This window comes from Trichechus manatus, unplaced genomic scaffold (assembly GCF_000243295.1).
Source record: "Trichechus manatus latirostris isolate Lorelei unplaced genomic scaffold, TriManLat1.0 scaffold00036, whole genome shotgun sequence".
NCBI classification, from domain to species: Eukaryota; Metazoa; Chordata; class Mammalia; order Sirenia; family Trichechidae; genus Trichechus; species Trichechus manatus.
In genome coordinates this window covers 15173151-15187144 of record NW_004443972.1, presented here as the reverse complement: position 1 = coordinate 15187144, position 13994 = coordinate 15173151, and the positions used below count along the sequence as shown (strand labels likewise).

General features: G+C 35.1%; 1 protein-coding gene across 16 annotated transcripts in view; it reads left to right on the top strand.

Moving 5' to 3' along the window:
- Positions 1-13994, top strand: part of BAZ2B (bromodomain adjacent to zinc finger domain 2B) — a 463486-nt gene that overhangs the window by 109617 nt on the left and 339875 nt on the right. For 13 of the 16 annotated variants that reach the window (XM_023730423.1, XM_023730433.1, XM_023730431.1 and 10 more), the window contains exon 1: positions 1955-2794. The gene's annotated coding sequence lies outside the window, so the exon portion shown is untranslated. Of the gene's footprint in view, positions 1-1953; positions 2795-13994 lie in introns of those variants that run through there. The other 3 variants (XR_002823946.1, XM_023730429.1, XM_023730420.1) reach the window with 2 other exon arrangements.

Below are 13994 nucleotides of genomic sequence, written 5' to 3'. Positions count from 1 at the left end.
TTCTGTCAGTTTTTTCCTTATAGGTTTCTTCTGTAAAAGTCAGGCAATGTAAAATGCATATCCTTATGAAACCCATTGTTTGGAAAATCAGTGTACCATCTCCTAATCCAATATTATTAGAACCAAAAATCACACCATACTTTATAATATATTGTTTAAAATATTTAAGTAAAGAATATATTCAATATGCCACTTTGTTAAGAGAAACATGTTTTAAGAGAATGCTTTATGAAAATTAAGACAACTTGAATCTAGCCCTTTTTTCTTAATGCTTTCAAAATTAAATATTTTCAGTAGTAACTCAAATCATTAGCAAAGTATCAATAATGTACTGTTTAAAATATTAAAATACTTTGCCTATGGAAGTATCAGTGAATTTCATTGTTTACTTCCAAATGTTTTAAAATACTGTTTGAGTAATGACCACCATTATAGAAAAAGGCATTAACTTTTTTTGCATATTAGTTTGGTTGGAATAACTAAATGCTAGTGTTCATACTTACATTGTAGTCTATATTTTTCTTCTGGAGCATTATTAGTAAATTTTGAGATTGCAGAACTATTGACCCAGTCATACATGTTCAGAGCTTGGCCTCTGAGTTAATTAAATATGAGTTAATAATATATTATAAGGAAATTATTGTCCTTATTACAGTTATTAGGTAGTTACTCAAATTATAGCTTCAAAGGAATGCAGAGCATGGAAAACTCAGGATTAAATTATGCATTTGAACCTTAGGCCAGCTTTTACTGTAGAGACAGTTTGCTGCTAAGAGAGAAATTGTATGTCATTGAAATTAAATGCTTTTCTGGGGATGGAAGGTTCCAGTTTTTAATGAAATTACTGAGTGTGGTGTAGTGAAATGATTAAAATCAGTATTCCGGGAATGTGGCAGGGAAAAAAAATCAATAAGTGCTAGCACAGCTTTGCTGCTCAATGTGAATCCTGAGAATGAAATAAACTACTACAAAAATAATAATTAAAAACATATCAGCACATTAATTTATTTAGCATCAGTCTCCTGAGACATCATCTTCACTAATTTTTAGCATACATTTTACTATGTAATGAGCAGCCTTCTTTTCAGATATCCCTATTAGACAGGCAGTATTTCTGCCCTTCCCCCAGTGCTCCTGCACTGCAATCATTGTACTTGCACTTATTATGTTACAAATGACCGAGGTAAGGCTGACATTCTCAGTGCATGCAAAAAGACCTAGTCTGCCAAGCCTTTTTTTTCCCCCTAATGAAGCAGCTTTGTGAAATCTCCCCATGTGTTAATACTAATGAAGATCCTCCAGCACAATTAAAATCACAGCCAGTGGCTGAGGAGGAAACATAAAACAATAGCATCTTTTAAGATACATTTATCCACATATATATGTATAAAATATATTTATATGGTCAAGTTATTCTCCTTTAATTTTCACTTGATCTTCATCATGAAAATTAAATTATGCAATTTTTAATTATATGAACTTTGAGAATTTAATGTGTTCGAGGGGAAAAAGCACTACCTCAATTAAATTATTTAAAAAATTACATACCTTCTTGGGTGATAAAATTTCCCAAGGTTAAGTCTTCTTATTTTTTTAATAATAATTTTTAGGAAGCTATTCTGGGGGAATGGGGTGCAGGAGGGAATGGGGTGTTGTAGTTTACCTTTATTTTAACTTGATTGGTTGTGGGAGGTGAGAACTGGATGGAAAAAAGTGGAAAGGTAAAAAACTGAGAAAGTTGGAAGAGGTTGTAGGGGTAGACAGATAGCATACCGCGTGTAACGTTTAAAGATGGAGCAATGAACTACCAGTCTTAACTTTTTTTTTTTAAAGTGTTCAATTCCTACAGTTCTTTTACTTCTCAGAAATTGGAGGAAAAAAAACTACTATCAAGATTTTTTTTTAGTTTTTACATATAACTTAAAAACTTTTTAACGGCGTTAATTTAATTTTTTTATTTTATTTTAACTCAGGTCATAAACATTACAGCTAGTTTAATCTGCCCGTGGAAGGGAAGTAGTAGCGTATTACCCCGGGACCATCTTGCGTCCTGCTTTTAATTTTGAGTTCCTAGTATCCTCGAATTCTCGGCATATTAATTTAGTTTGGCATGTAGACTTCCACCGAATTCTGAGTTTACGGGCACAAAACTTTGGGTGAAGGTGGTTAACCTATGCTCCCTATTCTCCAGTTTAACTTTTTTTTTTTTAATTAAGTTTTCAATCCTGTTTCCTGCCCTCTTTTCCTTTAAAAGCAAAACAAAACATTTAAGTTTCTTAACTTTTTCCTGGGAATGAACGGTGCAAACTTAAAGCTACAGTATTCTTGGAAGGAAGAAGCAATCCCCTCCCTTGGCTCCTTTAGGAGCTAATAGGTCATTTATTTGGAACTGAAATGGTATAAACAATTCTCTCTCTTTTTTCCCTTGTTAACAGCAACTTTCATTGTTAGAGAGAGAGGAGAGAGAGAAGCCTTGTTGGTTGACGTCACTTGGTTCATGAAGCCTTCGCCTAGAAGTGAAGCTGCTGAACAAACCTTGAGAAGAATCATCTCCTGCTTCAATCTGCTGCTGGATAGGAACTAATCAGAGAGAGAGAGGCGGAAGACGGAGAAGGAAGGAGTCAAAGGCTTCCCCGATCACAAATCTCACCTCCACTCCAACTCTCTTTATACTTTTCTTGCAGAAATAGTAATAAGGAGGTGGTGGGCTTTCCAAAAACAAAAAATCGTAACCTTCAGCCGTCTGGGGGAGGCAAAAACCCCATCCACCGCAACTCTCAGTTCGAAAGTAAAGGTGAGTTAAAAATCCTCGGGTGTGAGGGGGGCGGGTGAAGATGAAAATTCCAAATGTTGTAACAGTCGGCTGAAACCGAAAAGGAGAAACTACGCTCCTGCGAGCGGGGAGACTCCGGAGTTGCTTATCTTGCGGCGCTCACCCTGCCCGCCTTACTCGCCCTGCCGTCGCTGTTTACCCTCGCTGGTCGGTGGGTCTCTTTGTTGTGCTGGCTGGAAGGCTGGGGTGATTCTCAGGGTCCCGACTGGAGTTTGGGGGAGGAGGACGCGGAGATGTGCGGTCCTGGGTGGGAGGTGGGGGGAGTGCGATCTCAGGAGAATGTAAACTTTATTCCTAGCTGCCAGTGCGGGACTTCTGTCTAGTAGGGCCGCGCCGTGCCTCCCCAGCCTGGCCGCCGCCGCCGCCGCCGCCGCGCCTTCTCCGGCTCGGGCAGGCGCTGCCGCCGCGAGTCCGCCTCCTTTGTGCCGGCCGCCCCGGCTTCGAGTCTCATTCCTCCTCTTCGGCTTCTAGCGCTCAGGTCTCAGCCAACTGTTTTGCTTCTTGAAAAATCACATCTGGCACTATTGCGATCGCTGTTCCTACCCCAGAATACCCGCCCCCCCCCCCCCCCGCCGGGGTAGTTTCAAAATACCCCCCCCCTCCCTGTCCGCCTGCTGTTGCCTTGTTTTGCCTCCGCCCCCTCTTCCCTCGCGGACTCTTTAGCTGCGTCTGCCAACCCCCCTTCCCAATTAGGCCCTCTTGCTCTCTGTCTTAGCCTGGAGCGCTAGAGTTTACAGAAAATGAGCTGAGGTGGGGTGGCCAGGTGGGACGGGGAAAAGATCTGGGTACCTGGGAAGATCTGTGTCAGTACGCAGAAGGTTAGAGGAGCATTGCTTTTCCAACAGTAATGTCTGTGAATCGGTCTCCCATCTCTTAGTAGTTCTTCCCCGGGAACAACCGCCAGTTCTCAACTCTTCTGCTTTCCTCTTCCTTAACCTTGTCGCTTCCCCCCCTCCCCCCACCTTTTCCGTTTCTCGGCTTCCCTTCCCTTAAAGCAGTTCCACGAACCCCAGGATTGGGATTTTGGAAAGCAAGTGTTTGAAGAGTCAGAGCTGGCCCTGCTGCTTGGAGATTTTCTCTGCTTTTCTCTCGCCCTCTGTATTTATCTTTTGTGTGTTGCTTCCTTATAAAGAGAGAAGCAGCTGCAGTCCTTGGCCGAGTTGTTGAAATTTATCCCTTTGTGTATATTACAATATCCTCCATTTTTTTCCCCCTGCCCTCTAAACAACAAGCGTTTCGCCATCTTGGGCAATTTTTATTCCCAAGTCTCTCTTTTTTATTTTTGAGGACGGGAAAGCAGACCTGGAAACGCAAAAAGTGTGTCTGCATAAGACTCAAAGTTTAAGGAATGTTAAGGGGGCCAGTGACGTCATGTAAACTCTAGAGAGAAATTTTCTCAAGAGTAATTTTTTTGCTTATTATTTTCTCTGTTTAAAAAGATTCTGTGACTTACAGGTTAACGATAAGTTGTGTTGCTTTTTTGTGTTCTCTCAAAATGAACCTTAATAGTCTGTACGTTTTATGTTTTGGTAACAGGTGGAAAATTACGTGCAAAAAATGGTATAAACTTTTATTGTGGCATTTGGTATTCGCCTAGCTTCTTTCTACGTTTTTTTTCTTTAAAGCTTTCAAATATTATTTTTAATCAACATATTCCCTTGCTTGTTTGCTCCACTCTTCGCTGGGGATTTTTCTTTGATCTGCTTTGTTCATGTTTATGTATATTTATTTTAGATTATCTGGCTCCCGTTTTGTAATTAAATGTTCTATTTTTTACATATTTACGTTTCGAAAAGCTATAACCGAGTTTATTTAAATGGTTAACTGTTGAAAATACCTGAATACACCAGATACTTTTATTTAGTATGAGCTATGAACTCAAAAGCTTGGCAAAAAGTAGCTAGTACTTAAAATGTGGAATTGTTTTTAAAAGATATTTATAACCTCTGGCCATAAGCTTTCTGTTGGCCATTATGAACAGATAAACAATAGAAACTAGTGTTCTTTTAATTTGCTTCTCTAAAATAGTTTTCCACCTCACAAAAGTTCAGCTGGTCACATGACCAAACTTAATGATACACTGACTAGTATATAAATAAGAGGCACTGTAAATTGAATGGAAAAGTGGAATTCTGTCTCCTGTAGTCATTTTCAGACAGCATATTTACACCTCTTCTAACAAGGACATGAAACTGTCTGTATTTAATTTGCATTCTCTTTGTCTTCTGGGTTGGGGAAAAACATTGACTACAGTTAACTCAAAAAAGCTAATAGAAACAATTCTGAATGCATTGAAAAAGTCTAACACATAAAAACTTACTCTGTATGTGCTATGTTTTTATTTCTATAACATCCTTCTTTGGTGTTATCTGCTATTTATCCAGGAATTCGCTTTATATAAAATGCTATATAGAAAGGTTGACTGAATTGAACGTCAGCCATTTATGTGAAATGTAGGTAGATGAAAAATGTTTAAATAGTTAAAAGCACATAGAACAGATGGTTCTAAATTATACATGCAACAAAGGACTAGAAGATTTGGCAGATTATAAATGGCAAGCAACAGAGGATAAGCAGTTTAAGAAAATGGTAGTTAAGTACATTTGATGTCTCACACCTCTTGTAAACACTCTACATATTATTGTCACAGTGCTGCATAATCGATAATTTAGACAACATTAAGGCACTTGTGTGTTTTAGACAGGAAAAAAGGTAAAATATTTCCAGTGTTTGAGATGAGTGGTTGAATGCAAAATTATTTTAAGCCTAGGATAAGTTTTTTTTTCCCCCCCCTCAGGAAAAGAAGTTGTATTACTTTAAAAACAGGAAGTTATTTATAAGAGCTTAATATTGTTGTATTCATATAATGGTTTGGGGAGAAGGAGGAGTAGGTACATACTTTAAAATCCAGGGAATAGTATCTTTATTATTCTTGTATGTTGAACTGGTGCTGAGCAATAGCAACATTTACTCTTTCAGATGTTAATTAAAATTATTTATAGAATATTCACTCTTGGAAATGCATTTATTAGAATACTCTTGGCATCATTTACTAAGTACTTATTAAATGAAGGAAGGATATATTTTAATATTAAATTTTGAGTCTTGTACTTAACATGATAATGATTTTACTTGATAAAATAGTTCACTCTTAATTTTTAAAATGTGAATTTTTTTTGTCTTTCCAGAAGAATCAGGATGTTTAATTATATGTAGCTTTTAAAAAAATTTTAGAATAATTAATTATTCAACTTGGCAGAAATTTGTTTTTATTTTTATAAGACTTTCGTTTAAAATGCATATAAGATGGTAATGGAAACCTTGGAATTTTAATTCTGTTGCCCTTTCTTCCATTTCTTTGTTTGCATGTTTATTATAGAACTGTGGTGTAAAGGAGCAGATGTTTTGCCACACATCCTGATGTGTTGCTTTTTCTTATGGGAGTGCATAACTGTTCCTTCTGATGCATCAACTTGACAGCTGGTTGATTTCATGGAGCTGCTAAGAAGCCATTAGTGGTGTCATTGAATTGAAACAGAACAGTCACTCCCAGCTTGAACTGCAATTGTTAATGTCTTTGTTGCTACTTTTGTGTTACTATACAAGATGTAGGATATCACAGTTGCAAGAAAGTTCATGTTTTCTGTCTTATCTCCTTGAATTAGTGAAAGTGTATGTTAGAACTTGATTGCTTTTAGGTTTAAAGATTTCCCATACAAAGGGATTTTAAGTTGTAAGATCTGAGTTTTTGCTAGAACTACAAGAAGAATATGATTTAGCACAAAGTAATATGTTGATTTTGACCCCTAGGTGAAATTATATCATCAAGATTTAATGATTTTTAATATACATGATTTCCTGTGGGATTAATTATCTAGTTATTTTAAGATGTTTTTGACTATATAAAATTAAATATTTTATACCATGAGGTTTTAAAAATACTGTGCTTTATTTAATAAATGTTAACTCATTTGGTTAAATGTTTCCTTAAACTTTTGTTATAGAGTTATTTTCTTAATAACCTCCTTTATAAGGAGGCCAAGATACTAAATAATTCACACAAACTGTTATTTAAAATATTTTACTAGTAGTCATTTAATGATTTTTAAAAAATGAAATTATATTTTTATTCTAGTAACTTTTAGTACCACTCTTAGTTTCAACTAGCAAACTGCGGTACTAAAATGGTGTCGGATCATCCCATTGGTACCTAAGTGTTTTCTTCTTTTTCAAATTGTATGCATGGTTTTTGGAGTGAGAGAGGAAGGGATAAAGGAAAGAAGATAAAGATTGAAAATCTCAACAAGAGAAAAACACATTAAAAAATTTGTGTAAGAAAATTTTAAGATTTAAAAATATAAGATATTTTATCACTAGGTTAAGAGATCTTTTCTTGGCCAATTTTATTGATTTTAAAAAAATTTTTAATTCTTAAAGTACTTTGAACGTTTAAACAGTTCTTCAAAGATTATAAAATTTATAACATTTAAAATAATTTTGGTTTTTAAAAAATAAAATGTGAAATTGATGATTAGAGTATATAATTTGTTGAATTCCTTTAAAAGGACTTCTTATGCAGTATAAACAGATTTTAAACATTCATAATATCCCTCTGAATAATTCCAGAATTATTATTTCTTGAAATTATAAGTTTATGGAGACGTGAAATAGATCCTATATCTCTGAGACTAAAGCTAAGATTTATATGCAGGTAAATTTTCTCTCTCAACTCTTCTTATGTGATAAGTGAACAATTCGTTAAAAAACAAAAAGTATTACCTTAGACTATGATTCAGTTTTTAAGAAATGTATTTACTTATGACACATTTGTGTCAAGGCAGATGTTCATATACACCAAATTATGGTAAAATGAGTTATATATTAAGTATAAACTTTTTTTAAAGTACTCTCAATGTTTAATCCATTTTTAGACATAATATACTGTTAATTATAGTGCAAATAAGCACCCCATATTTTAAGCAGGAACTATTAGGCATTGAGTTTCTTAAAAGAAGGTAATTCTGAGAAGGAGAAGAGTCATATAAAGTTTCATAAGTTCATTCAGAAGTTTTTCTGTTGACAACATTAATTTTGAAATTATGAGTAATATATTCAATTCATATGTAGTTGCATATGGAATTATAAAATATTGGCAACATCTTTAGTGAAAGCAGGATAATTAAATGAATTTATATGGTTTTCAAATCTGTTTCAATATTATTTGATTTGTGACAAGTCATAATAAAGAGATTTATTTATAAAATATTTGATAATCCTGATATTTGTAAGTTAAACATTGAGTTTTTTAAATTAATAGGCTTTATGAGACTATGAGGTGAAAATATGGTTTTTATTCTACTTGTTTAAAATTATATAAGAATATTTTAAAAGATAAAACTAATACTACTAAAATAATTGTTTTTATAACTTAAAAAATTTGGCTCGTACTTTGGTTTTGAATGCCTTTCATTCAAATAAGAATTATTAAGTATTAGGGACAGAACAATAATGAAGGTAATAGATAACAGCCTTTACTAATTTTGTGCCTCTGAGTGTGAGCATGTGTATATAAGGAAAAAGAAGCATTTAGTTGGAAGATAATTATTGCATTGGTACTTCAGCTATGTGTAGACATAATTGTGTGTTTTTCCTCTGTTTTTCTTTTTAACGCTTTTCCACAAGCATGCACTCATTAATCAAAGACGTTGCACTCCTGCTGAGGGCAGAGAGGTTCATCAAATTGGCAGGCAGTTTGGTGTAAAGAACGGTGTACTGAAGCTCTTAACTTGCTGGGACATAAATAAATCTAAAGTCTTTGTATGCAAACCCTGGAGGTTAATACTGTATAATTCAATGTCCTGTCTTTGTTTTTATGATTGATGTTATTAAATGTTTGAAGCTTGATGCAAGTCTTCTTAGTCGGTCAGGTCTGACAGTCCGATTGGCTGAAGTAAGAAAGCATTAGGTTGTCAAAAGGACTTTGAGTGTATGCTGCAGAGATTTTGATTTTTTTTCCTACGAGATCATTGTCATATTGCCTGAGCTGTTATAGGAATGTACCAGTGATTGACATCCCCTGCTGTGATAATGGACCTAGTGCATGAAATGCCAATAGTTGGGTTCTATTTGTTCGGAAGCTTACTGTTATTTGTATCCTTAACAGAACTAACATGTAGAACAAGCAAAACTACTGGGATTTCTCTGTAGAAATAGTGCTGGGATTTGGCTTTAACATGAATTGGTTGCATATTCATAATTTAAGAACAGCTTGTTACAGCAAGCACATAGTCATTTGCAAGCTATTATAAACCATTCCACTCACTCATGGAGCTACTGCTTGGTGGATTTTTTAAAAATTTTTTTATTGATCTACCTGCATTTAAAATCTAGTCACTGCTGCTACAGAAGCTCTTCATTTTAGCTGTGTTTGCAACATAGAACAACTTCAATTTTAAATATTTAATTTAAACTAAATGCTGAATAAAACGAAGATGCTTTGAAGGAACCAAGTGTAAAAAAAAGTCAATAATGTCTAACCCACCATATATTTATTTTTGGCATATTTTGCCAAAAAAACAAACTTCGATTATACAACCTGTATCATAATTTTTGAAAACATGTGTTTTATTATTTTGTCCATAGATAAATATAGTATCTTTGATCTGAAAATATTGTTAATTATATTAGTTATATACAGTTATAGGAAATAACACAGACAATAGATTGTGGTTAATTAGCCTGTAAAACAATGTCTTCTAGTATGTAGACAAATGATAGTACTTCTGGTTTATGAGTGGTATAAGCCAAGATAAAAAGGAAAATTAACAGGATTTTATAATCGGATTGGAATAACCTTCATCATCCTAAAACTATAAAGCTACTCTATTTTTAGAAGGAATCTAATGATGAGTCTCTTCCGCACTTTGAGTCACTTCTGGAGTATTAAGCACAACTACTATTTTATAAGCTAGTCCAGCTATAGTACAGTTTCTTAAATGTTGCTAGTAGTGACTGAAAGGAGAAGAGAAAACCTCTATGTCCCAAGCCCTGAATGAGCAGAGTGGGAGGAGAAAATGTTAAATGTGATTTCATATATCCTTGTAAGAATCACAGGGAGCTATGCCTTGATTTGTGTATGTTAAAATAAGTGAATACCTGAGTGATTTACAATGATGCGATTATATCGAGCTTTCCAAACATCATAGTGTTTGGTTCACACGCGTATGCATGTGTTTGTCCCCACACTAGATGATGAAGTAGCTTTTAGCACTTCAAGGTTGAGTACTAGTCCTAAGAGTGCATTTTACTCTTTCTTGGCTTCACAAATGACTGGATATGTTGGAATATAACAGAATATATGGCCAAATTTAATCTAGCTGTTAGTAGGTTGTACTTTTTCTAAATAATAAATTCAAAGGTTATTAAAGGACGGTGTGTTATGTTTTAGTTTTGAATTGGATAGGATCGTAACTTTATGTATACAGTAAACTTGCCATTATTTGAGGTTGCATTAGTCATTTTCTTATTTATCTTGTGCCCTTCTCTCCCTTTTGACTACTGCCCTTTTAGTTATTTCCCTACTGTGTGGTATTTCATCACTAAATTCCAAGTCAGTTTGATTTCCCTTCCTCCCCTAGTTTTTGATAGGTAAGGTGGAAAGAAGTTCTTAATTTTTGGCTAAAATGAGGGTTTGAAATTTTATTTGTCTTTTCTGTTTCTCATTACAACAGATAATTATATTTAGGAAAAAAGAATGAGGTAATTGACTCAATTTTTAAAATATTAGGAACTCAGCAACAGAATAGAAAATTTAGCCTTTGCTTAAAAAATGAATTGAGCCACTAAGGAGAATCACAGCTATTTGATACTCTTTTATTGTTCTAATACTAATAATAGGGGAAAGAGGGGGCAGCTACCTTCATTCATCAAATTTATATTCAATGCTATCTTCAAGTCTGCCCTTAGAAGACTATGGATAAAAGCTTATGAAAGTTCAGAATAGGAAAGAAATGACTTGTGGTTGGAATAATTAGAAAAGATTTTTTGAACGACCAAGAAGAATGGATAAACTTTGAATATTCAGAGATCAGGAAGAAAGGATCCAACAAAAGAAGGACAGCATGAGTTCCCTATCAAACAAAAACGTTAAAGCTAGGTCCATTGGGTATTTGGGGTGGTTCTGCAACCTTTCTGAGGTCACTCTACCCCACCCCTTTTCCCCCAAAAGAAAAAAAATGTCGTGGAACCCTCCCCTTCTTCCAGTGCTTTAAAAATAAACTGCTTGGCATCCTCTGGAGAAGGTTGAGTTAATCAGTTTCAAATTGTCTGTTTCACTGATAGGCTTATTGTTTGTAGGGGCCAGGTTAAAACTGATAAAACTGACTTTTGTGGTCAGAGGTATTCAGATCTGTTTCTTGTGAGATTTAACCAGATCCCGTCCTTTCTCCTTAGTTCTGTTCCTATGTTTTTGTAAATGGTTTTTCTCGAACCCCAATGCATAGTCATAATTGCTAAAAACATTGAGCAATGAGCAGAGGGGATGCCCCCTCTGTGTCCCTTTTCCCGATTTGGTGGTGAGGAGCTAGCTTTTCTAAGGGAATTTAATGACTCTAACTCAAAAAAATACTTACTTTCTTTAGTTCTTTTAGATTAATGGAAAAGACAGCCAGACAGGCTGGACTGTCAATAATAAGTATATCCATAAGACAAAAAGCAACAACGAAACCCACAGCCCTGACTTCTAATAACACTAGTACTGAATTCTACTAAAAATAGAACTTCCTCTAAAAATAGAGTGTAAAAATGAAAGATTCAAAAAATTCAAGCAGAAATATACAAAAAGGTCTTTTACATAATGTTTTGGCCAAGGACAGTAATTTTCAGTGGCGAAAGAAACGTGGAGTCAGCGGCTCTTGCTTTTCCTTACTTCGTTATTGCTGCATTAAGATAGATAAGTGAAATCTGTTTAATCTTTTTATTTACAATACTGTGATGAACCTTTACTTGCAAGAGACTTGTTGGAAGGAAACTTCAAAAATTTTTACATAATCATTTCTTGTTCAGTGATGAGTTTTGAGATAAAGGGGGAAAAATGGGACTAGAAAGCTATCTAGTGTCTGAGTTTAGAGAGAGGCCATATTTACTATCTTTTCTGGTTTTCATGATGATATCATTGTTAAAACATATTTGTGCCCACCCTCAGGAAAAGGATTATTGTACCATAAACCGTTATAGTGACATAAGAAGCAGCAAAACACCTGAAAAAATCAGAGCAGCTTATAGCCTGCTTCTCTCTTAATGAGTTGTTAGTGCAGCATACTGAGAAGAAATAGAGTCTGGACAGCCACAGTAGCTGACAGAGGTTATAAGTCAAATCTCTGTTTTAAAGAAGGGTTGCTGCAGAGCTACAGGAAGTGTCATTAGAGGGTGGTCAGTAACAACAACAAAAAAGGAAACAATTTTAAAGAAGCTTTTAAATGTTAAAAGTTAGGAGGGGAGTGTTGATATGTAATGGACACCTCTTGGAAATACCAGGGTGATCCCCAGAGTGGTATATTTTAGCATTAAATTCCTTTGCGTTGTCATTAATGTTTTCAACAATGGCTTAGTTACATAGTGCTGCTATAGTAGAAATACCACAAGTGGATGGCTTTAACAAACAGAAAATTTATTTTCTCACAGTTCAGGAGGCTAAAAGTCCAAATTCAGAGCGTTGACTCCAGGGGAAGGCTTTCTCTCTCTGTTAGCTCTGGAGGAAGGTCCTTGTCTGTTCAGCTTCTGCTTCCTGGTTCCATGGAGATCTCCATGTGACTTGGCGTCTGTCTTATCCCATCTCTGCTCTGTTGGCTTGTTTAATCTCTTTTATATCTCAAAAGAGATTGACTCAAGACATACCCTACGCTAATCCTGCCTCATTAACATAACAAAGACAACCTATTCCCAAATGGGATTATAACCACAGGCATCCCTTTGCCCTCCAGTTGATTCAGACACATAGCAACCCTATAGAACAGAGTAGAACTGCCCCATAGGGTTTCCAAGGAGTACCGGGTGGATTCAAACTGCCGACCTTTTGGTTAGCAGCCAAGCTCTTAACCAGTGTGCCACCAGGGCTCCAACTACAGGCATAGAGGTTAGGGTTTACAACACATATTTTTTGGAGGACATAACTCAATCCTTAACAAACAACTTGTTGAGGAAATAACTCTTGTCATACCTTGGGGATTTGAAATTGAAGACTTAGGGTAGGGCAATGCAAACAGTAAATAGTTGGTTCAGAAAGAGAACATGTAATAACGTTGGTCAGTTAGGTAAAAGTTCTCTTCTATCCCCTTACTCCCCCAGAAAGCATATTCATAGGTGTACTTGCCAAAACTCACAAATGAGAGGAATCGGCTTACAGAACATGTAAACGTTTTAGTGCTATGTGAGAAATGGGAGGGTAGGAGTAAGGCATGCTCGGGAGTAAAAGCAAAATAGAATGTGATCAGAATTTCACTATTTTCCTTAATGGTGTATTATGTGACATAGTACTTTCAATATGACCTTTTTCATTTTAATAATAAAAAGATATCTTGTGAAATAGGTCATTCTTTGTAACCTATTACAAAAAAATTATTTTTTGCAGGTAGCATTTAATATATTGCAGCTGAAGTCCAGCAGGTACTAACTAGTTTACATGTACCTGCATAAAAATACATGTTTGTTTATGTATTTGTAAACTTAGCGTTTGATAAGTGAGCTGAGAATAATCCTAGTTACTTGTGGGAACAGATAAAAATCATTTATCGATTTCTCATGCTTAGTACTATCGTGATGTGCTAATAGCCCCTTATTAGGTAGTACTGATTAGTTAAATAAATTGATGACTAAATAAAGGTCAGGAATTAGGTCAGCATTTGTTTACTAATAACCAGAAACAATTCAGGGTGCCCAGTAGTAAAGTACATGGCCTATATGCTTTTAAGGAGTTCATAATAATGTATTTAGAGAGAAAGGATATACATATAGAGAAATCTTATCATATATGATTTTAACTCATAGAAATTCAGTTATTCCTGTTAGAAAAAAAAATTAGGGGTTGGAAGGAAAATCCATTTAAATAGCTATCATTCGTTCAGTGAACTTGTGTTCTAGGTGGGATTCATGAATTGCTCCTCTG